Here is a 26452-nt window from a genome sequence, read left to right as displayed (position 1 = left end):
TTCCAAAGGACAGTTTTACACAATAGCTACACTTGAGATGAGCACATGTTTTTTGAAGACAGACCATAACAACTTGGTTTTTACTTCCAAAATACAGTGGCACATTAATTGCTTGATCAGCCAAATGAAACTAAATGTAATTAAGACTAGTGTGGGGTTAATTTGGTCCATAATTATGTTATATAAAGTAAATGAAAATTGTTTCTTTCCTAAATTGCAATTCATTAAAATTACAGATATTAAAATAAGATACTATAAAATTACATGAAGCATGTACACATTAATAGCCATTAGTAATAGCTTGATATTTCTATCTAAGCAACAGTTTATTAGAATGCCAAAAGGTTATATTTGACAACTCACATGAGTGATTTTTTTCCTCATCTTTTCTGCTCCTCTAAGAAATTTGATCCTACTACACACATAACATATGCCATGTCATATTTAAGCATGTTAGGTATATTAGTTTTAGTTTTAGATTTGTTTTAACAATATATTTACTATTCATTAAAATACTTGTGCACTACACCAACATCAGAGCTTCAAGAAGAAGCTGGTACTACATCTTCCAGCAGAACACAGTGCTTTGTTTTGGGCACAAGAAGTTCTTTGTAGCAGACAAATGCAGACTTAGATCATCCTGCCTTCAATTTAAATTAAGCATAAATTTAAAGCTAAGTCCATTCTTAATGGTTTTACCATGCTGTAGTACCTTTTAATAAGGACTTGAGTATTTTGTAGAACTGAAGCCACTAGCTCCATACACTGAAATCAATGGTCCATGGTCAAAATATCCCTAAGTATTTCTAAAAAGACTTGTAGACTTCAGGGTATCATATTTTGACCACTCTTATAAAAAGACTTCCCACTGATTCTTTTTCTGAAATTTTTCCCTTTGGGGACAGAAAATATTCAGCAAAAATAGCTAAATATCAGGCACACAGAGTGATGAATTAGCATTAAATCATCACATCATATAAATCATAGCATCAATATGATTTTTGAGCTGGTGACTGAGGGGGCACTAGAAATATATGTGGCATTTTCAGTTCTTACATACATCAGATAACAAGCTGCAAGCAGCTTACTAATTTTTCATGCACCCAGGATTCTCACTGAAATCAGTGGAGAAATAGAAAATGTAAGTATGAGCATTGTTATTAGTCCTGCATCTTCATCTCCAATATGACCAAATTTAGTGTCAGAGACATGAAACCTTTAGTTGCATTGCACAGCTGGGTATCATATTTAACCACAAAAATTAGGATGCAATCCTGTGGTTTCTGAGCATCCTGAATTTCAGTACTCAGTAGCTGCAAGCTTAGGATCTTGTTGTATTCCCTTAAAAGCTGTGAGCAGATAAATTTTATTCAAATGTTCTGCAATTGTTTTCTTATTTACATGAAATAGTACTACATCCTTTGTTAAAGAAAGAAACCACTATGATTGCAGTGTCGTTACATGCTTTTAAAATAGTTTTGTACATTACTGTTCCTTAATTTGCAAACTTGAAGTAAAATTTAATTTAAAAATAAACTCAATCTCTCTCTGATGATTGTAGGAGCAGAGGCTCAAGATGTTTAGTTACTAGAATCATGTTAGTGCCAGATACAGTAAATATATTTGTGTCTTAATCATTAATTCATGTAATTGAGCATTCCATAGAAGTGCTTTATAAACTGATGATAAAAGATCTGCACTCTACACTGTTGGTTATACCTGTACAAAACATTAATATGGTCTCATTTAATAAGCTGACCAATAATAACATTAGGTAGAATATCTTAATGATGATATCTTACTTTCAACAAACTAAGATATATGTTTTGCAATATTTAATTGAGTAAAACTCCCAGTGGCTTCAGTGAAAGTTGTGCTTGATTAAGGACTACAGAATTTCATCTTAATAATATTTTATCATTTATGCATGGAAATGTAGGGTGATAACAGTTATTAGCATTCCAGGTAAAGTAGCTCAGGCAAATTATTCTGCTATTAAATAGTGAGTCACATTGTATTTAATACCCCCGAATAGCTATGTATATTTAGCAAGGAAATGACAATAGAAAAAAATGGATTTAGTTCAGGTGTTGAGCTGCTATGTAAACCAATTATCTATCCTGAGGGAAACAGCTCTGTCTACAACTACTTAGGCTCTAGGGCCTATTACAAATCCTGGAGTGGGCTGTTGTTTTAGTTCTCAAGGGAATTTGCCACGTCATATTGGAAATAGTTGACAATAATTAGAAAGCCTGCTTCTGCCAGGACTGCACACATTTTTAATACCTTTCTAAGTGTTATGGGAGATAATATATAAGGCTTTTAGAATTCCAGTCAGGTTAAGGTGAACCACGGAAAGGACAACTTCACAATAGCCCCAAACTGGACTCTGACCGGCTAATTATTGTGGCTTCATTATAAAACCTCTTTTTGCATAGGTCACCTGAGAAGTGTAATTATAAATGCATTATTGGTTTATATTTTTATTGAAGCAATTAAATTAAAAAGCAAAGAAAAAACAATTATTTGACAAGCAAATAATACTGTTGGTCAACAACATTTATCTAAGAAAAAGAGAACATGTTAGTGGTTCATTAGCAGTAAATGTGTTAACTGGAATGCTGTTTGAAAAATGAGCCATAGAACAGCTTTTAAATACTCAGATTAAAGGATTTATAATGTCAAGTTTAACACAGAAATTATAGATAGTATTACATTGCCATGAATAATAGCACCTTTAATCTGACTAAGTAAAATGATTTACTACACACGATGTGCTTTTCACAATTAAGCAGCTGTGTATCTATCTAATACCAAACATCTATATCAGCCATATAGAGGGATCTCAATACACCTGTATGCACACCTAGGTAGACATCCACGCATAGATGTGGGAATATGTGTGTTGTATAAAACTGTCCAGCATCTGCTGCGGAAAACATTTTACCAATACCCTCCTTGGCCATGCAGATCTTGGGGAGTCCTCTTTAGCAGCTGTTTAGATCTTCCTGCCACAGAGCCATTGAGCTGCCTTAGAAGCATGAGATTTGAGAGGATACCCCTAGGAAGGTTGTTGGATCACTGTACTCACAGATTAGGTTTCCTGGACCGCATTGTGCAGCTATCCTCTGCCTGGAAACAAGTTGCTGTACTTACACAAACCACCTGTATTACACATAAATAGTAAAGCCAACTCTTTCCCAGAAATGCTTGGTTGACAGAACACACACTTGACTGTTAATTCTCATGGGATGAGATACATCCTGAGCGTACCTTGTTGGTTGTGCTGCTCAGACTGTCTACAGGACATACGCTGTAGGATGGATGCTTTTACACTAGACTCAGTTTGTAGGCTTTGAAATTATCAGCAGATGCATGAAGGACATATTTGAAACTCTCAGTGGCATGCTCAGTCTTTCTTGTATAGCAACTATTTGGTGTTCCTCATCATTGCTCAACACAACTACACACACAGCTTAGGGTATGGATATACTCGGGACTTGCACACAACACAATGACATTTTCTGTCTTCTTCTTCTTCTAAGTATTCCTAACTTTCTCTTTGCCTTTTAGTTGCCAATAGTATTATGCTGGCATTGCCAAAGGATTTACAATCCTCTTGTCTCCTGAGACAGGAACCTCTCCTCCTGTAAATACTCTAAAGGCTATTTTCCTCCAATTTTTTACTCTTCATTTCATCTGTTATTTTAGCGTAGAGTCACTCATGAAATCTTTCTGTAACACTTTATACATAGATTTAAGCCTGAATAATTCTCATCACCTGTAAACTTTGCTAACTCACTACTTAACACTTTCCAGATAATTTAGGAATAAGTTGAACAGCAGGATTCCACCAGAAGCCTGATGAGGATTGTGACAGTAATCATCCTTCTCCCTCAAAATTGACCACTTACTGTTCCCTTTTGTTTCTCTTCTTTTCACCAGCTGCTAATCCTGAAGAATACCTTCCCTTTCGCCCATGACTAATCTTCAAGTTTTTGTTTCTCTAAGAGTCTTTGGTGAGGGATTTTGTTGAAAGTCTGTTGAAAATCCAATCACACTGTATCAACTGACTGTGTTATCCATACATACATTGATGTGATCTAACAATTATAAAAGATTTTGGGGCATGACTGCTGTAAAAAAGTTGATTTTGACCCTCTTCCCACACAGATACTGAAGTTTGGCTATGGTCTTTACTTATTTACCTCATGCAGAAATAAATTTCCAGGCCTGTAGTTACTAGTATCATTTGCAAGGTCTTTAGAGCAGATCAATACCACATTAGTCACATTTTGTTTCTCTGCCTCTTTGGTTGCTTTAAACGAAATCACCATTACTGTTTGACTTCTCATATAAGTTCTCAGACAATTTGGGTGAATACCATTTCACATTGGCTATTTCTTTTTGTCCCTGTCTACTACAATGTCCGAACATTTTGTCTGTTTTTCTAGTACCATAATTTGCCACAATTCACCAGTTCCTTTCCTATCCAGAGTGGCACTGCTGTAAGCCCTCTGATGTGTTTTTAGACAGTAAAAATCCAGATAGGGTTGGGATGACTTTTAATGGATTTGTCTTTGAGTTCTCTTTTTACATTATCTTTGTTGTTTTTGTCTCCCTCTTTCAATTAAAATTTCAAATTTGTTACAATACCCGCTTTCCCTTGGCCTGGTAGAACTTTGAGAGCTTAGGGGTTGCTGTAATTTTGGGAATGAATTCAGTGTTTTGGGAGATGGTTGGTTATTACAGATCACAGACACAGACTGAAGTAAGCCAGGATTCTTACTGAAAATATCCCTCCTTATGACCATGTTAGGCTCTTTTTTTCAGGTATATTTTATCCCACTCTAAATATTGTCACATTTTCACAACAGAAAATTTATATGCAAGTAAAACTTCTACAAAAAAAGGCCATTCTGTGCTCTGCGCTGGAAATACAGATGTATTATGCAGTGACCTTCGAAACAGCAAGGCCTGATCCTCCTCTCAGTGAAGCTGAGGGAGTTTGATGCTGTTTCTCCTCCTCACAACAGGACCCTGTTATAGCCGAGTGCTGAAGCATTCTCATCAATAAACAAGAAGTGACCCTTTTGTTACTGCATTTGATTTGAAGACTTTTTCAACAATAACGAAGTATGTCTAATGGTTATATGCTTTCTAAAAATAATCTCTTCCAGACATTTCTCCCCCTCTTTCTTGCTCCATGTTATATATGCATGTATGCATGGATGTATGACTGCACTGAAACCAAAGATGAGTTTCTGCCCTTTTTTATAATTTTCATTCCTAACACGAGAGCAAAGTTTATGCCCCAATTTGAAAAAATACCTAAACCTAAAAATGAATTAAACACATATAAAGTTCTGTTAGTGGTCAGACCAAACCCCTAAGGGTTGCATTCTGTATTCAATTACATAAGCGTTACTCCCGTTGGAGTCAGGACTGGAGGGCAGAATTCAGCCTGAAATTGTAAACAAGAAAAATCTGAACTGTGCCTGTGCTTTCCTTAATGTGCACTAGTATGTACCAAGATATTGTTGAATACAAGTTTTCTTGTTTGGGAAAAGGGCAAGAAGAAAATATCAGTGAGCAATTGGGGAAATTTCTCCAGGACAGAATTTGCTGTCTAGATGTTTTGGCACAAAGGTGCTTGTTGAAGTGAGAAAATCTGCGTTTTGAAACTCCCAAATGGAGTTTATTTTGACTTATTCCTCTCCTCTGCATCTTTCTCAGCCACAGGTCTCTGCGGCCACATATCTTGTACTGGTCTGCAGTTTCCTTACCCATTTCTGACAGTAAAACCAGACCTGCTCCTTCCTTGACATCCACAAGAAGCAGGACAGCAAATGACCATGGTTTTCTTACACTTATTTCAAGGTTTCAAGCTTTCAAGGTTGTGTGGGCTTTCCTTATGGAAGTTGTAGCTTTTTTCTTTTAGAAGTGCTTGTTTTCTCAGATGACATCCGCTCTGTGCCCTGATCCAAGGTTGACTTCCAAGGTTGACTTCTCTTTTTGGGTAAGGTTTAATCACATTTTTGAGTACTGCAGAAATTTGAGCAGAGGGTGCACACAAAATGCAGATATGCTAGAGAACATTTGCATTTTCACAGTGCACCAAGTTGTGAGTCTCATCATGTCTCCACAGCCTGGGAATCTTCTGTGATTAAGCAGACACATGAGCCAGGCAAGTCTTTATAAGGCATCAACTGCTCTTTCCTCTTGAACAGCTTAATGTGTAACTCATGACTTGGCGTTAGAAATAGTGTCCAAAACTGGGGGCAGAAGAATGTTACAGTTCAAAGATTTATATGTATAGTTAAGGTAAAATTTAAAGTACAGCAGAAATTATATGAAAAACAGAGCCTAAGACAAGGCTGACATTCATTTAGTTGCCACAGAGGATGTTGTACAGACAGTTGCCATTGTAGTGTATGAGTGGTCTTCCTGTCTCGTAGAATGGAGGCATTGTCGGCAGCAGCCAAAGGGCAGCATGGAGTTGCAAGTCATCAAAAGGCACTGCTGTAAAGAATGGGGGCTTGCTGGAGAAGGCTGTGCAAAGCACCTACTCCATACTGCTGCTGAAGAGTCAGTGCTTCAGAAGATGTTTCTTGTGGGTTGCGGCATAATGTATTTTTCCATCTTTTGCCATCTCATGTGTGAACAGATGTAGCCGATATATGGTTCTCAAAAAAGAATATTATCTGAAGCTTAGTAAAAACATTAACGATGTTTGAATGTATTCATGAAAATTATTACTTCAGTTTGTCTGCACACACGTTTGGAGATGCAGTACAATTTATTGTTGCTGTTTTTAAAAGCCAGCTCTAGTACAACTAAGATGTCCAATGGTCACTGCTGTCTCCCATCAGAGAGCTTGGGAGCCTTTACAGCAAGATATACTGCCTAGTTTACTTGGGCTTTGAATCCTTCACAGAAAACACCATGCACTCTCTCAGTGAATCTGTGACCTACTGGCCCAAATACCTCATCTGATCTCAGCTGCTATGATATCTTAGAAATAAATAGGACTTGTGCTAGCCATGCAGTGATCCTAATCTTTGAAGTCTTTATACATCCAGCTTCATCCTGACATTAGAAAGGGTCTGGTAACCATGCAATAAATGTTAGCTCTCTAATATGTAATAAAACTATAATAGATGTTAAAATTGATGAAATGAAGAGCAAATTACTATGGGCATTGTTAGGCAATGCACAGGTTCAAGGAAGATGAACCTTTCTTTTTTAAAAGTTTTAAAACTACCGCTACAAGTATAACTGGCAGCAAGCATGACCAGGCTTTAGCTCTGAGCTTTTCTTCCTGGAAATAGCTGGAAGAAAAAGTGTTTCGAATAAAAGTTAACAATTAAACTGCAAGTCAAGGGTTAATTTTTCTTTTCTTAGGGAAGCAGTAAAGTCTGACTTTTTCCATTCTGCGTTTTATGTGGCATTATATGTGGCAGCTGCAAACTATTTCTAATCCTAAATTCTGATAGTTTATAGCCATTGCGGGAGATGAAGGATTTGGTCCTTGGTCTAGAATTCCAGGTGTCTGAGACATTTGCAAGATCTGTGAATAAAGTAAAAATGATGCAAATAATACGACATTTCTGGAAATATCATTTAGAATTTGGTCATTAGGGAAGAGGAATGGGTGCTTCAGGTCATCTGCTGAACTGGCATTTCAGTGCTTGGGCAAGCAGAGAATTGAGCAGACAGTCTTGTCAGAGTCTTGGGTTAAGTTATTGCTTTGAAGTGTGGCACCACCATATAACTTACAGGTCTAAGTAGATGCTTAGTTCTTTCCAGTCTAGCTAAGCTTGCAGGTTTTTTTCATGCTTATTTTGCATTGATTTACTGACCTTGGAGACAACAAACAACTTTGTCCTGTTTTAAACTTTGTGTAGTTTCTTAGGGAAGTGTGGTGTATCCACAGTGGAAGCTGAGGTAGAGGTACAACCTTCCTGCTCCTAAACAAATTGACTGGTCAGTTCTAGTGCAAGTCTGCTAAAATATAATGGGTAGAGTCTCGGCTGCACAAAAGACAGAGAAGTGCATACACAGAATAGACTTCCTTACTATGTCTACTTAATTGAACTATCTTTTCAATTTTCTCTTTTCAAACTCACGAGTATGCAGATTATAAGGCAAAATGGAACATTATGATTATCTTTTCTAATCTCCTCCTTCGCCATAAAACATAAGCCAAAGAACTTCCCTGAATTAATTTCTGCTTCTAGTTTTATAACTATGGTTGAACTGAATATGTCTTTTAGAGAAATACACGATCTTAATGTTTTCTGCTGATGAAAAGTCCATTGCATTCCTGACTTGCTAGTTCACAATGCCTAATTACCCACATTCTTAAAAATACAAGCCTTATGTCTAGTCTGAATTGTTCTCAGTTCTGTTTTCAGGTGTTGGATCTTATCATATCTTTCTGCTAGACTGAAGAACTGTGTATTTTTCAAAGTACTCTTCCCGATGTAGATAACTACAGATTTAAGAAAATGTGCTCTTTTGACCTTCTCTGTGATAAGTTCAAAGTCTTACCTCTGCTGCCTTGGTAGCAATGCCCAGATTGAGATTTGAGCAAGTGGCTCAAACCAAGTTAGTGGTTCTGTACTATAGGCTCTTCTTTGCCTCTAACTCTCATCACTTATTTTGATACTTCACTGCAGCAGACGCAAGCACGGGCTTGCCAGAAATCCAAATGGCCTTTCTAAGACCAGGTTTGTTTGCACAAAGACAAACATTATGTATAGATGTTTTTCTGAAGGCAAGGGGTAAATATCTATGTTGTCCTGAACACATGCATAAAATACAGCAACTTCCAGGCTCTAATTACACATATGAATTTATTAGCAAATGTGACGTTTTGCAACTTTTAATCTCCACCTATGTCTTTGGCTTCCTTTTTCTCTAACTTTGTTGCAGGAACGTCCAGAGGGGACAAATTGCAATTATATAGTCAATAGTGGTGAAGCTTGGATTATCCGATCTTCTAAACCACCCCAAGAAAAATTTTTTCTGTTAGAATAAGTAGTTGATTCATCCCAAGGTAGACACAGAGGCTGAGTCAACAGAAATATGGCATGAAGGATCAAGACTTCGGTCCCAAGTGTGAACTGATTAAGTCAATAATATAACTCTACTGGCAGCATTTTGAATATTTGCATTCTTTTTTCTCAACTTTTCAATTTTTCTCCTACTCTTTTCTGAACCCTTTCTGATTTTTTTTTAAACTGTTGGATTCCAACAGCAGATGCTCTGGTATCAAGACAATATAAACTTCAACTATTTTCTTTTTATTCCACTGAATCCTATTCTTATTCACAGCAGCCGCAATGGCTGTGCAGAAACACCACAAATTCACCTGTCTGCTATGAACATTATTTATTCTTTTTTTAAAAAAAATATTGCCTTAAAAACTTACTTAAAAAAGGGTCCGAAATTCCCTTTGTCTAAATAAGACATACGATTTCTTCTGGATGAACAGCTTTTCATTGTTGGAATTGAAACACATTTGACTGTGCCAGTTCTCTGTACAATGCAGATTGTTTTATACCAGTGATCTGCTTTTATCCTTGTTTATCACTTCTCAGTCTTTTTATGAAAACTTCATCAGAAGTGATGTGTCTAGATGCTTTCTATGGGTTATTAATAAAAATAAGACAATGTGGGAAAATATTCCAGTGAGATCCTACTAGAAAGATACCTGCTCAGTGGTAATTCCTCACTTCGAGTAGACCTCGAGAGCCACTAGCTGATGGTAAAGTTACATAATATACAAATCAGTTATTCTACGTACTTGTAGATCCCCAATTCAAATCTTCAAAAAGGCATGTCAAGTGCTTCATAGATCTTATTACATCAAAATGTTGTCTTTAGCAAGGAAATGTTTATTTTCATCAGATAGTTTGATAAGATCTTTCTGCTATTAACTGCAGTTGGTCAATGTTCATTAAATCATCTTGTTTAATTTTTCAAAACTAGAGGAAGTTCACCTGTCGCTGCTTGATATAAGCAGGACTGTAGCTTGTAGTATTTTTTGTGTATGACTTTTCATAATAGTAATGTCAAGCTTTATTAGCACTTATTGAAGTGTAAGCTAGGAATTACCGAGATCATCTGCAATGAGGCTGAGAAGAAGCCTGTATATGGTCTGATTTCTTGTTAAATACTATTTAATAACCTGACATGGAGAGGACTTTAAGGTTTGTGTGGCTTGTGTGGTTTGTGTGGTTTGTGTGTAGCAAAAGTAACATATCTTTTAAGTACAATTTCTTCATTCCTTATCCTTTGTAGAGATTTTCTTAGTGGCTTGAAAGTTGAGCTCTTAATGTTGAAGTCCTGTGGTAGAAACCTGTTTAGAAACCATGGGTAATATTCAGTTTCCATGTGTTTTATTGTGCATCTCTGTGCTAATCAAACTACGACCTTTGTTTCCTTTGAATAATAGCATGATAATAATTTAATGAAAAGCAAGATGGAGAAGAGGGTGAGGGAATATTAATAATAGCATTCTATCTGCATGTACAGAATGCTTATGTACTGCAAAAATACTTGAAACAATGCGTATTACTGGAATGTATATGATTTACCAAACAAATCTGTAACATAAGAATATACATATGGAGGGAAAGTGTGTGTATGTGTAAGCAAGAGGAAGCAGGAAAGCAGTGGGTGTGAGCCGAAGTAGAAGGCAAAGCAAAGTCACGTCCTTAGCCAGGATGGGGAAGATTGGCCACTCTTTACCAGTAAGACCGCATCTCTGCGAAGTACAGGTCTGTGGCGCAGGAGCTCACAAAACTTTATGGTTTTCCAGAAGAGATCTGCCATAAAGAGTATGTGTGCTTTGGGGGTTTTTTTTGCTAGGTAGCTGGAAATACAGTAGCTCCCACATGAGAATCTCAGGCCAGGCAAGAGAAAGGCAAGTGATGAGAAGACACCTGTGACCATCCATCCTCATCTTCTGAATCCTTTGTTATCCATGAATGCTTGACCTAAGCAGCTGAGAAACACAGAGAAAATGGCTCAGTGGTGCCAACATTTGACTGTTTCCCACTCCTCTCCTACTGCTACTCTTGCTGTGTGTTTTCATTCTACTTTTTAGCAGTGGCCTCAGTCTGCTGCTGACTGGTTCACCCAGTTCTGGATTTCTTCAGCCACCAATGGTGGTTTGGCCAATAATGCTGCAGGACAGAAGCTGTATCACACTTGGCAGATCGAATTCCACCACTGCAGTTCAGCACAGTTAAACTACCAGATTTTGAAACAAAGCAAATAATAACTATGCTTACAGTCACTTACTTTCCTCATTATGTGTGCCTTTCATATCTTCGGTCAAATCGGACACAGGTTGTGAGAAGGTGGTGTCATTCATATCTGACTCATCTCCATATGCAACTGATAGATTCAAGGAACTGTGACTAGAGGGACCTATAACATGTCATTAGCTCTGACCTTTTGCTGTAGGTCAGTAAAATCCAACATACTACAGGTACACCAGAAGTCACTAAATTCCACAGCCAAATAAATTTTACTTGACCAGAGTGGAACTTCCTTGAAAGTGATCTGAGGATGCTAATAGTTGTTACTTGGAGGACACCTATGTTTTTTGTTTTATACATTCTTGCTCATTTGAATTTGTCCAACTTCCAGTTGCAGTCACAGCTTCTTGTTCAGTCTGTCTACACAACATTGAAGAGCTCTTTAGTATCTGGTTTTCTCCCTGTAATCAAATTTGTTACCTCAAAATATTGCACCCAGAACAAAATCCATCAATAGAGGCAGGAAATAACCAACACCTTTGTTGCCATTCTTATCAGAGAACAAAAGATAAAATGGACATGGAAATTCAAATAATGAAATCTGTTGAGCATGGGGAGTTCTGCACTGAGGTAAGGGTCAATGTCCTACTCTTGGAAAGACTGAAGCAACATTATCATGCTGAAAATTACTGGTACTAGAACGAAGAGCCTCACTCTTAAGAGCAGGCGGACTTGTAACTCTTAGATGCACAGAAGCATCATATATGTATATAAATTGTGTAAAATAATTCAGCTCTATCTCATATGGCTGGTATAATTTTAATTGCATGGTAAAACTTGAGAATATTTCTAGAAGCAATAGATAGTTGGGAACACCTGCCTCCTTATGTTCAGTGTATAAATTTGTTCATTTTCAATATGAACTGCTTACTGACGAACCTTAGCTAACAAGTTCAAGAACTGACTATATAATATGATGAACCTCTGAAGTTAATTCACTTTAATTTATTTTTTTTAAGAATCCTGCTAAGTTCTAGCAAAAAACATTAAAAGGTACCATCCTATACATTTGCAAGGGAAACTGGTTTCAAAAATTTTCACAAAGTTACTGTAGTCATCCCTGTAGTTTGCCTGGTTTAAACCAAGTTGGACAAACCACTTTGGAATATAACGTAGAAAATAATCCTGTGTGTTCATGAGGAAGACCAAAGAATATAGCTGAGTTCCTGCTTTTATAGTTCTTCAACATTACTTTGAGGTCATGTCCTGAGGTCTATGGAATGTCTTTCATATTGTAAATCAGAAAAAGAAGAAGAAAGCAACAAACGTGTAATTTCTCAGATACTTCCTTAGAAAAAGTATAATTTCTCAGATACTTCTTTACAATGAAGCACTGGCTGACAGACATAAATGTGCAACACTGGAAACTCCCAACAGCTTCTACAGTTTGTGAGATGGGGCTAGACCCGTAGCACTGGTCACCTCAATAACTGGCAGGGCCTCCGTGCCAACAGAAAATGTCCATATGTCCCACTTTTCCAGGATTCCTGCATCATTCTAACGCCACCACTGTACCTGACCTCAAACTCACCTCAGCAAGAGCTGGGAACATGTCAGGAATATGACTGCGCTGCCTCAGTTATGCTGGAGGATGAAGTGTTAATCTGATCAGGAGCTTCAGGTGTCATAATTTATGTTTGTTCACAGCTTGGCCAGAGTGACTGGAATATCCACCACCACAAATACACAATAAAGATACACATATTTATGCACTAATATGTGTGCAACATGTTCATACAATATGTACAGTACAAATCATTAAATGTGCTAACACTTTCTAGAATACATAAAACTGCATTTTTTAGCCCATGAAAGGATAAGGATGAGTCATTTTTTCACACTGGTTTCAGAACTTTTCACAATCAACTCTGCAGCTCCACATGCTGCAGACCTGCATTTTCTTTATCTGACCGCTTTGTATGGAAAATAAATTCCAGAAACTCCTCAGTTACTTCCAGTCTTGTTGAACAATACAAGCTTGTTAAAAATGCAAATCATCCTACAGAGAAATACAGAGCAAAAGACACATGAGGAATGCGCAGCAGATCACTGAGGGCTGGTCTGAGGCTGGTCTGCTTGTGGTGAGCAATTCTAACACAGAAGGAGGAGAGCTCCTTCTGACAGTAACGAGTCCTGACTCTGAAATCTTCCTGCACCCCAGCAGGAATTTACTCTGTGGTAGGAATGCATGCAACATTGATCACCTCTCCATACCTTCCCCAGCCATTGCACTCCATCAGTTTTGTGGGTTCGCTTCTCTCTGTTCTATCTGATGAGGCTTTATACTTGGGTGCAAGTGTAAAACTCACCTATATATTAGATGAGATTAATCACAGCTGGTCTTGAGAAATTTATCTCTGAAATGCTGAAATAGACATCACAGATAGGTAGAGAAACCAGTGGAGGACAGCAAGCTACAGAAGGTAAGAACCCCCATCACCAGTAGAAGTAAATTATTATATATTTCCATTCACTACTGGATTTACAATTATTTTCTTCTTCTGAAAAATAACTCATCTTATTGCTGGTAGCTTTCAAGTCCAACGATATAGCCTCAAAAGAAATACAAGAAAATATCGAATTCTTTCTTTCTGACAATCTTTGGTTGAGTTTCTACTTGCTGCTTGCAGGGAAGTGCTCACTCTCTCTGTAGTACAGCTTCTTCGGCAGTAGAGGGCACTTAAAATATGGACAAAACATAAAGAAATGCCTTCTTAAACTTCCCTCAGAAAGCTTTTGTTTAGCTATGTGATAGCTTCAATACTGTCAGTTTTTCTCTAGTTTAAAATAAGGACATTTTTAACAGTGTTTGAGTCTTTAGTTTATTTAATATTTTTTCTTTTAACAAAATCAAAAGGTTAATTTTTCTTTCTGTTCGAGTCAGTTTTTAGTATTTTAAATAGTCTGTTTAGGTTTATGGGTTTTGTCTGGTGTACTATCAACAAAGTAACAATATTTTATTGACATCAGGAGTAAAGGAAATAATTTTTCCTTAGAAAATATTTCAAATAATTTTAGTAATATTTTGGGTTATTCTGAGGTCAAGTGAACACATTCCACAACACAGAAACTCATTTATAGAAGTGGTACAGAAGAAAGATACTACAATGAAAACCTAAGAAGTGGAAAAAGTGCCCCATTACTGCATTTTGATTCTTCCAGGACAAATAGGAAGCTTTCATGAGATCTCATACACGGAGTAGTTTTTCAGTCTGCTAAGCGCACTCATCTCCTCTGAAGTGCCTGGAAAGATCTGGACCTTTGGGGAACATAGGACATCATCAATATTTGAATATGAATGTTACAGCTGTGCTTATGGTCAAATGATACATTTTGATTACTGGAATTAATAAGTTTTACTGGTGATGCAGACTGTCCCTCACACCTGTACAAACTTCAGCAATAATCCTATAAACTTAGCCTCAAGTGAATTGTCCTTAAAAATCAGTGGCATTTATTCATTTGAGGTGTTTATTTCAATATCAGGCTTGCATGGCATATTTTCTTCCACTTCTTGAATCTGGTAGTTGTAGCAGTTAATGATGAAAAAAATTATGTCATATCTCTTACTGTTATATGGAAAAACTTAGGGAGAAGAGACTGTAAACCAGGACAAACCAGGCAGAAATCTTCTCCTCTTGTAGCTATTTGAAGGTGTTGAATCGGGTCTGTAAGTGGAATAAACTGATGTAGCTACAGTGACTGAAATGAAACTGGATTTAGACCAACTGAGGAAATGATAAATTGTCTGTCAAAACACAGAAGTCAAACAGTGTGGGTGGGTTCTGCTTATATGAAATTACTGTCAGTGTTAACAGAGCTTTGACAACAGGACAAAGAGAGGACCTTCTTTTCTAAACCTTCTTTTATATATAGTTACGAAATATTTAAGTGGCTCATTATTTTTCTTTGGCCTAATTTGTAGTATCACTTGCAGTATATCAACAACTTCTACAAAACCAACAGATTAATATTTTTGCAAGCATAAACTGGTATAGATGAACTGATTTTCATCAAACAATTAGATCAACAGAGAATATGATTTAGCAAGGCCAAACATATAGCCATCAGCTAACTTTTCTCACTTAGTTTATTAAATTCTTTTAATGAGGTGTCTTCAGTGAGTTTTAGCAGGGATGGTGCCTCTGCTTACTAAAATCTCTTCTTCCTTGTCCTCTGACTGAACTACCAATAGGCTTCTGCAGAGAGAGTGGTTAACAGATTTTCATCAGTTCAGCCACAGCACAGCTACAATTAATGTATTCATCCTGTAAGAGGATATTACCAATATAATTGAACTGGATGCAGGTTTTGCGCTCTCCTGATGTAGCTATCAAACAGGATAAGTATAGTCAATCAGCAGCAGAAGGATGTGTCAGGAAGACAAAATTCTTGTTTTCTCCCTATCCTATTTGGGTGAGATGGGTAAGACTTGGTGGAAAGCCTGCTACACCTGTTGTTGCAAAAGCTGCTGCTGTGACCTGTTTGCATGTGATATTTTCAGTTCTTGCCCACAGTACTTTTGTATCTCATGTAACGGAGGCCCCTTCCTTCTCACATGTTGTTTCTACCAAAAAAATAATACCATCTTTCTTCTCTCTTCTGTGCATCCTGTGAATCAAAGGCACTGTATGAGGCAGAATGAATTGCCATGCATACATCAGGCACCAAGTTCCTATTTTTAACACCATGTCCAAAAGGTGAAGGAACACGTTAATTACCTGAGAACTGTCCATTTGAAAACTAGCACAACAGGAGAAGGCAACCACTGGAAAGGAAGAACTGAGCTTTTGTTGACCAGCTATCAGACCAGTAAAGCAGTTCACAGAGGTCCCCCAGATGCTTATTCCTACTCCCTTTTGCTCAGAGTCTGAATTCTGCTTATCACATGGTTAAGATTCAACTCATAAAAACATGTCTCAGCAATTGGAATTTACCCTTTGACCTTCATCCCCCACCCCTTTTCTCCCCTGCTGTGATGCACAAGCTTTGTCTTCACCAAACATCACTGTTATAAAACTGGTTTTTTGCACGAGTTCAAAAACTTAGCAGACAGCAGGGATGAAAGGATATATAGTTATAAAAATATATATGTAATTGCTGTGTTTTCTCCTTACTGCACCCACAGAAACATCAGACTTTTCTAGATTTTGCATTTTTATGTGCAAACATTTTTGTGCAATAATGCACCCATCAAAAACATACCTAGGAAGGGTGAATTATTCTGTATGCTCAAATATTTCTTTTCATTTAAACACTTTCTTGCACTATACATGCCTGTGTGGGGCTAGGAACAGTACTGCCGTACTCCTAGTCACTGAACTGCAATGTGGAGCCTCTGTGGAGGAACACCACATCTGCTTATGCTGGTTATTTGATGACATGTGGTAATAGCTGCATTGTTAAAGCTGAATGTGGCACACCACAGCAAGTTAAGCAAAATAAACAGGAAGGCCTTTCTCCCCACCCTTATGTAAAAGAAAAAAAAGTGGTTTTCTTTTGTACGGTGAAGAGCCATTATTAGCTGTGTAAAAAAAGATATACTGGAGGATTTCAAGTGCTTGGTTTCTGTATATATGCGTGTATGTGTAAAAAACCTAAATAGACAGGCAGATCTGAGTTGGTAAATAGGGCACTTCATACACGTAAAACCACATATGCTTACATGTGTGTTCAACATTCAATCAGCTTTTCAGTAGAAATAATACCCTCAGACTAGAAGCTGAGCCTGGTGTTAATCTATCAGGCATACAAGTACAGTCTGTGGTGCAGTCTGAGGATAGCTGCACTGCACAATTATGAGATTATGTCTTCTTTAGAGGGTATAATTATGCCTCCTGTATATATCTTATTTAGAAAGCATAATGCCTTTCTCCTGAAAGTGAAAAAAATAATATATAGAGATGCAGTGATTTATTGCTTCCAGAACACAAAAGACCATAGACATCCAGAAAGCTTTTGTATGCAGGATCGTTGGGCTGCAAAGAACAAGGCTGGACTCCTGATATGTACTTGAAAAAAAAAAAAAAGAAGAAAAAAAAAAGCGACAACCTTTGTGGCTTTTGGTGTGAGGAAGCTATGTCTTGTAAAAGTTTCTCCAAATTCATTTTCACAGATGTCTTAGTAATGACTGTTTGACAGCTTAAATTAAACATGCCAGTCGTAGCATCAGGATTTTTCTTAGGCATAGTAAAATTGAAGACATCTTTTAAAGCAAACTCTACTTTGCATTTAGCACCATTAGCTACCAGCATAAATGGCTATGGATGTTACAGACTCAGGAGGTACAGTAGGGGTGGGAATAAGGCAGTGGCACAGTTTGCTCAGAAGGTGATTGATATTTTTTTTTTCTTGTTTTGTTGCATTGCTTAAACTTTCCAAGTTCAGATAAAATGATTGGTTATTTTGGATGATAAAACTTATTGCTACTGCCCAGTATGTGTGATGACCTTTTAAGAATATGCACCATCATAAGGCAGTATCTCTTCTTAGTTTGTTTTTAAAGGTAGTAAGGAGTCTCTACTCTTTTTCATAGAGCTGAGGCTGCTAGAAACCTAAAGATAAATCTGCAAATCTATGTGGCTATTCTTTATCATTGTCACTAGCTTAGTGGTGGTCTGCCATTTTTCTTGAAACCGGGCACCAACTGCTGGCCAGAAATATTTTTCACTGAATTCTTTGTACTTTAAATAAACTACTGCTTCAAGAACTGCCAAGTGTTCCTCATTCATCTTCAGGACACAGAGCTTCATGTATATCTTAGCAAGCCTTGACTCTGTGAAATGTTTGTCTCATCTCTCTGCCATCTATAGCAGTCTTTGAACTCACTTCAGGTTTATTGATGGCCTGGACTAAATTAATGCAGACATAATTTTTTTTAAAAGGTTTACACTATGACTAATTGTATGCAAAATAAACCCTCATTTAGAGAAACTCATCATATGTTCTCATCCTCTGCTTCTGAAAGGTCTTTCTGGATTCATAGAGTAAACGTTGCTGAAAGTGTAGAAAGGGGGAGATTGTTGTTTCCTTTGGCATTTCTCATCTTAAAGTGGTGGAAGAATATGCATCTGCTTTTCCCTGTGGAGAAGAAGATAATATGATAACCTTCTGATTATATACATAAGTGGGAACTGATCAGCTTCTCTTGTGGTTCGTTTTTAAGGGCAGGTTCCAGTTGGATTGTGCTAATGCACATATTCATGAATCTCTCCAAACAGGATTCACTGCTCTCCAGGGAACTGTTGAAGTATGCATCATTGTTTCAATGAAGTATCTTCATTATAAAACATAGGGAATATAAAAGGTGAATACCATTTGCCGTGGCCTGATATAATCTCTAGTTTGACTTTCTCTCACTATAGCGATTTTTTAACAGAATCAGAGAGAATAAAATGAGACAATTTCAAATGAAATATTACATGAAATTAGGTACATGTGCCTTGATGAACAGAGTATTTTATTTTCCATTGTTTTATTGAAATAGGGAAAAATTAATATCAATGGAATAAAAAGGGTCTTTAGGATCACATAGTTGATTTGAAGCAGCTCAGTGAGGATTTTTTGTCTCTAGAGGTACCTTGATTCCCACTTTAGTGCATTAAAACAAGTAGGTATAATAGGCTGCAATGCTGAGGAAAGTAAACACATTTAAGTTTTAAAAAAGAAGGCAAATGCTAGAGTTTTGCTGAAATTGATGGTGAAAAGGATTTTACTCATTGTAAAGATTGGGGTGACATAAATGTCTCTTTAGTAAAGTTGCATGTTTTTTCACCTAATAGTAATTTTAAAGGGTCCTACACTTTTAGTTGTTATGATATACACATTACAAATAGCAGTATATATGGTGAGAGAAAAGAATTTTTCATTGTTATCTGAAGTGGCTTCTTAAAGAAGGGAGCATTATCGCAAAGAAACACAATCACTTTTCTGTAAACAATCATATAAATGCATATCTAGTTACATATTGTTTACATGTAAAATTAAATAAATGTGGAGGTTTTAGAGTACAATGAATCTCTCACAGGAAAAAAGTTTTCTGTAGCTTGCAGCACCCTAGCAATGTATAAACAAAGAGATAGACATGATCCTTGTTCGAGGAGCTTGTGATCTGAGAAGGGTATAGACAACTCCGTTCAGGTAAATATAATAGAGTATGCAGGTTGAAGGTCCAGTGTTAAAAGTATTAAAATAATATTGGACTGTTTTATTGTTTTACTTTATATTCTAGAAAAAAATAGCATGGTACTCAAGGTAAAATACTGTCGAAGACATCTAGTCTGGGTGGCCTTATGACTTCAGATAGCTCCGTGTTACGTTAGAAAGTGTTTTATATCTTAGTTTGTTTTCACCGTGTAAAAATCATGCCTGTGTATAGGAGCAAAACATGGCCTATGGCCCACTTAAATTCCACTCAAGCTGTATTTGGAAAGCTTAAGTGGGGCTTATATAGTGAATAGGACTTCTACTGGCACTTTGATCCATGATGGATTTCTCTTGTTGTAGCAGTGGTGACACAAGTCATGTGTTCTATAATGACACCAGATTTATGAAAACCTGTCATGGTCAAAAGCAGTCACATGCACACATACACACACACAGAAAAAAAAATCTGGTGCTACATCATCAGCAATGTTAGAAGATTACACATATTTCACAGTTTTGTTCAACGTCACCAGGTCTCTGACAACAGATAGCTGACATTCGTAGTATGACTGGGAGTTTCCAGCCACCCCCCCCCCCCCTCCAAATTCTGTTTAATTGAGTATGTTGGCAACCAGACCTTGAAATGTGCTTTGCTGTCAATTACTTCCTTTTAAAAGGCAAAACATCAATATGAGTTTCTATATCACTTCATTCTGAAAGCAGTGTCTTTGGTGGCAAACTGATGCCTGCAAAATGTACCCAAGCACGGCATGACTAGAAATTCTGCCTGGGAGATAAAGTGAACCATTCATTAGGGAATGCATGAGTGTATTACATAAATTAATATACTATACTCATACATATAATTATACATAATCATTTAAGGATAGATTATATAACATATGTTGTAAAATACATAAATTAATACTTGTAAATTCTATATATTATTGGCATGGTATGGTATGGTATGGTATGGTATGGTATGGTATGGTATGGTATGGTATGGTACAGTGTGGCGTGGCATGTGGTGTGCGGTATGACACAGTATAGTTAAGTAAAGTAAGCAGTTATGAAAACACTAATACATTGGATATTGGATATTGTGTTTCGTATAATAACATGTATAATTATGATGTAATGTGTATGTCCATATATCAAAAATTAATCTAAAAAGGAATACATTATAAAATAATTGATCCAAGAACAATTTTAAGTTTTTAAGAAGCATCTCAACTTGACCACTTAAATTTTAAGTTCCTCCTTTTCTCCTAGCAGAAGTCAGGTAGTATTTCTTTCTCTTTGTGGCTGGTTAAGAATAAGTCATACGTGAAGAAGCTTCTGTGGTTCTGCATGTCACCAAAAAGGAAAGTGGTGTGCCTGAGAATATACCCACTTATGACATCCATGGGGCATCATGCTGTAGGTAGGGGAATGATGCTGTTTTGGGAAAGGTGTGCTTAGAGCTTTGTCTTCTACAGTTTTAATTGGTTTGAGTATTATTCTGTGATTTTTTTAGGAGTTATTTCTATAAAGTGACTCATAGTCTGTCCTATCCCATCCCCAATATCTGGAGTAGGTATATAGGTATTTAAAATTTGTTTTTGAGTTGTCTCCTAAGTAAATAAAATTTCATGAATGGCAGAAGAAGAGTTAAATCAGAATAAACATATTTGTAGCACTGGCCTAGCACTATTTTTAAATATAGCTGGCACGTAGTGAGACAGCTGCATATCTGTGGTTCACCTCAGTTGCTACAGAACCAAGAGAGATCTAGTTTCTCAATATTTTTTGAAAAGAATCAAACCTATTTGGATTATGAGACAGGTAGAAAACTATCCCCAGGGACAAAAAAAGGGTGTTACAAAGGCAGCAGATTCATCTGCCCAAGTGGCTGATTATGGAAATGTCATTTGAAGGAACTGTAAGGAAGGGAACTAAATGTCTAAAGCTACTCAGAAGTAGTTAGGGAAATACAAGGACAAGCTTCAGTGAATAACATAAATGTCTATGTTATTTGGCCCCATGCCTGTAACATAAATGCTAATGCTGTTTTTACTTTTTTCTCTGAGATGTTATATTTTTCATGTTCAGTAAAAAAGTAACTTACAGATAAGTAAAGGCTTTCATTGCCAAAGGAATGACAGAACAATGTAATTATCATGTCAGGCAACACAGCATTTTGTAGGAACCCAATAAATAATTTTTGTCATCACTGTACATTTTTTAATAAACCTCACCATTTTTAAATGCACATCAATGTCGTGAAGACATCATAGTAGCTTGCAAGATACATTTTACATAATGATATGGAGAGTATCACAGGATTCACATACCTTCAGACACAGGTAGGACCCAAACACTCTTGGTTTGCTGGCTGAAATCCCTGATCCATTGAAAGCAATCCTCCCTCTAACTTCAGTAAACCGTGACTTTTATCCATTGTTTTCACATTGGGCCATGGGACATCGCTAACATCAGGCATCAAAAAATTATTTCTGGTCAACGATGGTTTTAATACAAAACTGATGGTCTGAGAGATAAAGTAAATCAGCATGGATCAAACCTGTTCTGAAGGAATCTTAAAGGTCAAGCTGATGGTAAAGTCATCACGATTACTTAACTCTTCCACTCTGTGTAGAGACTTGCTAATTATAGTGCTGGGTTTGGAGAGGTGAGTAGGACTGGACTGAGTGCACCAGATTAATCTACAGAGGTGACTCCTTCATGCTCAGATATTGACTTCTCACACAGAATGTGAACTGTATGGAATGGTCCTCATATCTCAGTCTCAAGCCAGTCTTTCATCTGTTAGAAAACTTTAGTGGAAAATTACAGATAAAATCGATTGTGGTGAAATACTTTAAATGTATTTACAACAGCAAGCATGAAAATCTCCCCTCATGACTCTCTTAGCTCATTGCCATGAGATTCTAGTGACATCCCACATTGTAAGACAAAAATCAGGTCTTGTTTAAAAGTTGTCTCTAGGAAATCAATATATAAAAATTAAAATCAAGTGTAAAAATCTTTGTTTCTTTGTTCTAACTTCATATTCTGAAGGGCAAAGGAAGGATGCTCCAAGCCATGACTGCAGTCTCATGCAAGTGGAGCAGAAAGTTTCCTATGCAAGAGGAGCTCAGGGGTGTCTTTGAGAGAGGGCTGTACACACAGAGGGAAGAAATGTATCACCTGTCCTCTGTAAACACGAGACCATTTGGCATACAGAATTTTCATCTGTCTCAGTAACAAAAAAAACATCCTAGGACACAAACAGATTATTTTCTTCTTTTTTTTTCATACAGCAGTGCTGAAAAATTCATGTGCTAAAAGAAACTGAGTAGAGTGTTATTTTGGATTATCCATCTTCTCTTAGCAGAGAAGACAGGGACTACCACTATGAAAAAAAAAAAAGAAAAGAGAGAGGAAGAGAAGAGACGTTTAGGGAAAAAAAACCAAAACACCAAAAACCAAACCCAAACAGTTTAAATAAGAGTTTATTTTTCCTTTATATATATATTCTCTATTCTCCCTGTCTCTCTAGAAGGCCAAAGCAAGTCATAGCTGTAGGGCTTTTTCATAAGTCATTCTTCATACAAAAAAGTGACACATATTGGTTATTTATCAACCTCCTTTTTGCTTTTTGTCTTTTTCTTACTACAGGCAGGATACAATAGAGTATATATAAACATGTATATAAAAGCAATTTGAGATAGACACAGGCAAGGTTATACTACATATTCTTGCAAAGAAAGAGAGAAAAGAAACATGCTACTACAGCAATGTAATCAAGTATAATTAATAAAATAAATAGAAATGCTCTGAAATTTTTCATAGTATGGGAGGATGAAGTAACGATTCATGACACCTTTTGCTCCAGTAGAAACCATAAAGCAAATCTCTTCCAGCTGGAGTTGGGTATTGTAGTTTGTCATTTGTACATCATATATTTATGCTCTTAGGTCAAATAATAAGAAATGAGCTCCTTTTGTCCCTCCTATTTTTTTTTATCTGGGAGCAGATCTTTCTTCTTACCTTGTCCTATTAAAAGTTACATTGATGACAAATAAGTCACAGATATTAAGAATAAATACAGTTTGTTGACTGAAAGCTCCATCTGGTTTATTTGGCACCAGCTCTGTTTAATGATTGTGACACAAGCTTCAGTAACACCAAAATCATGTGTCTTCTTTAAACTCCTTGAAACAGAAAGCAATATGTATTATGTATGCCTCCATGCTATGTCTGTTATTTTTCCATAGGAGTAAATCCATTTCAGTCATAAGTTGGACTGTGGTAACTACAAAGTCAAAAAAAGCATAATATAATGAGTTCATTGGACACTGCAGGTACCAGCTGACATGGATGGACCACTGAATTTTGCAGCACCTTTTCAGAAGCATAATTTAATCTGGAGAAATGGCTCAGAATTAGTCAAGAAAATCCTATCTCAGAGTGTTCTTTTAATTGCAGTGACTTTTCTCCTTGTCTTTTACTATTTATCCCAGATGCTGTCTTCAGCCTGTATAAAGGAGATTTCATCAAGTGGTAGGTCAGGTTCATTTACCTGCAGAAAAACAGATTAGAGAAAAGGAGTCTTCAGCATACGTTTTTTTTCTTCCACTACTACACACTTCAAGGTGGGGGAGGGAGGGGGAGACACACGCACGTTAAAAGACAACTCTTTATCCAGAAAAAGAGGTATGAGTGAGAAGTTCTTCTCATCCTTACACTCCCAGTCCCCACATAGCAGAGTGTTCCCTGCAGCCCCAGCTGGAGAAGCTGCTTTCTGTTCTGCATTGCCACAGTTGAGAGAGATGCAGCTTTCAGGTCTGTAAAGCACACCTAGGATGAAAATGACCAGCAAAAGTTTCCCATATCAATATGGGTCATTATTTTAGTGATTCCCAAAGCCATTTCAAAACCTACTGAACTCCTATATATTTCTGTCCCACTGAATCATGAATAGCTGTAACGGAACCGAGCAGTGACATTATTAACAGAAGAGAAGGAGAGGAATCCTACACTGCTGAATGCACTTTTCAGAAACAGGCTGGATATGCATTTTGTTATTCAACCAAATCACAACTATTACCTCAATGAGCTTGGCAAGCGTTTCAAAACAGGGAGACCAAGGTAAACTGCATCAGTTGTCTCCACCTGCCCTTGCTCTCTGCCTTTGCTTTCTCCTGGAATCCTTGTAAGAAGGAGGAATTTTGTCTGTATTAGACAGAAGCTGCACAAAATAGGAAGAAATTAGACCTCACCATGGGGAGTGTGACACACCACAGAATAAGCATGACCAGTGCAGAAATTCAGCTTTCGTAGAATCCCTTGTAGTCTGAATTTGAATGTAAAGCTACTTTACACAGAATAAAGCCAAAGAGAAGGGAAATGGCTAACAGAGGAATCATACGCTTACTTCAGTGCAGTTCCTACTACAAGTCCTCATATGCAGACTATACTCTTACATGTATTCTTTGACAGTAGCTTGGCATCTCAACTGAAGGTATCATAATTAAGAAAGCCCTGTGCTGAAACTTGAAAGCTTTGCAGACTTGGTTTCATTTTGTTAACAGGATCGTTATTAACATGGATATGAAGCTCTTTGTTACAGATGGAAGGCTGGGAATGGTATAAAACTGTCTTTGTCGAGTTTTCCAGATTGAAAGATTTTAGAGTGTATGCATGTCCTGAACATTTTTCTAGATTCCTGCTTTCTGTTCTGAGCTAAATCATCAGAAGCTGAAGCTCACTACATTAAAGCTAAGAAACCTAACGAACCAGTGCTAGATGTGTTTTAGCTGTACCTCAAGCTTCTCTTTAGTCTTCTCGGAGGAGCGGATGAAGGTTCAAACCAGCTTTTCCCTCACCCATGCTAGTTGGCCCTTCTCTAATCGCAATGCCATAAACTACCACGGCAGCTCCTACAACCAAGCTATTAATGTGACCTTGTCATTTCAATTTTTCACACATATTCTTTGCTTCCCCCTATCCTGTGCCTCTGTACCATATCACACTAAAATCTCATCTCTCCAGCCTACTGCCATGGGCTACTAATCTCTAATACAACTCACTCTCAGAAATGTCAGGTAGGATGGAAAAGTTAAAACGTGCAGAAGAGAAACTTCAATTGGCCATCACCTCTCCCATGAAACTCTCTCACCTGGTCTTCATACCATAATGCAGCCAGCCCAGGGGCAGCAGGGTTTGGCTTTGCCCCTTACCTGGGTGACCCATGGAGAATAATGGACTGTTGCATGGGTACTTAACATGAGAGAAATAAACATACTCTAATAAAAAACACTCCCTCTTTTTCTGTCATGGAAGACAAGAGCAGTTCACAGGTTTATTTTCATAAAATCCTCTAATCCTCATTTTCTCTTCCTTGTCCCTAATCTATTCCCATTTTCTAAAAATACCAAAGCCCTGCAGATTTCCCCATTTTATCAACTTCACAGCAATGCTTATACAAACAGGGACAAATGTTTAATGCAAATATTTCAGCAAATTGTTTCTAATAACTCCATTCTAAGGTAATAAAAATATCACTAAGAATATGTGAATTAATGGATCTAATTATTTGGTCACAGGTATTTTATATAGAAAATAAATAAGAATTGCATTTATACAGGAAAAATATAAGAAACTAAATTTATCTGAAATATCATTTTGAATGACTCACTCAGTTTCTGCTATAAGTACTCCAAGTCAGTGGTTAGAGCAATCTATCAGACTTACAGCTCTGCTTGATCCAGCTTCTCCAAATAAAATCTACCAGAAAAGTGATGACATGTGTAGTAAATATTTTTTTGTAAAGCTCACACTGTGATCCATTTAGAGAACTGAGGGTCTGGCTTATGCCTAGAGCCTCCAATTTTCTGATTAATTGCATTTCAATGGAGTCCAGGTATTTAAGGATGATTGCTTTGCATGTTTTATACGCAGAACAAACTTTATCAGTGACTCTACAATAC

The sequence above is a fragment of the Phaenicophaeus curvirostris genome, chromosome 7, assembly GCF_032191515.1.
Source record: "Phaenicophaeus curvirostris isolate KB17595 chromosome 7, BPBGC_Pcur_1.0, whole genome shotgun sequence".
Taxonomy (NCBI): Eukaryota; Metazoa; Chordata; class Aves; order Cuculiformes; family Cuculidae; genus Phaenicophaeus; species Phaenicophaeus curvirostris.
The sequence above is the reverse complement of the archived record's forward strand: the minus strand, read 5'-3'. Positions refer to the sequence as shown.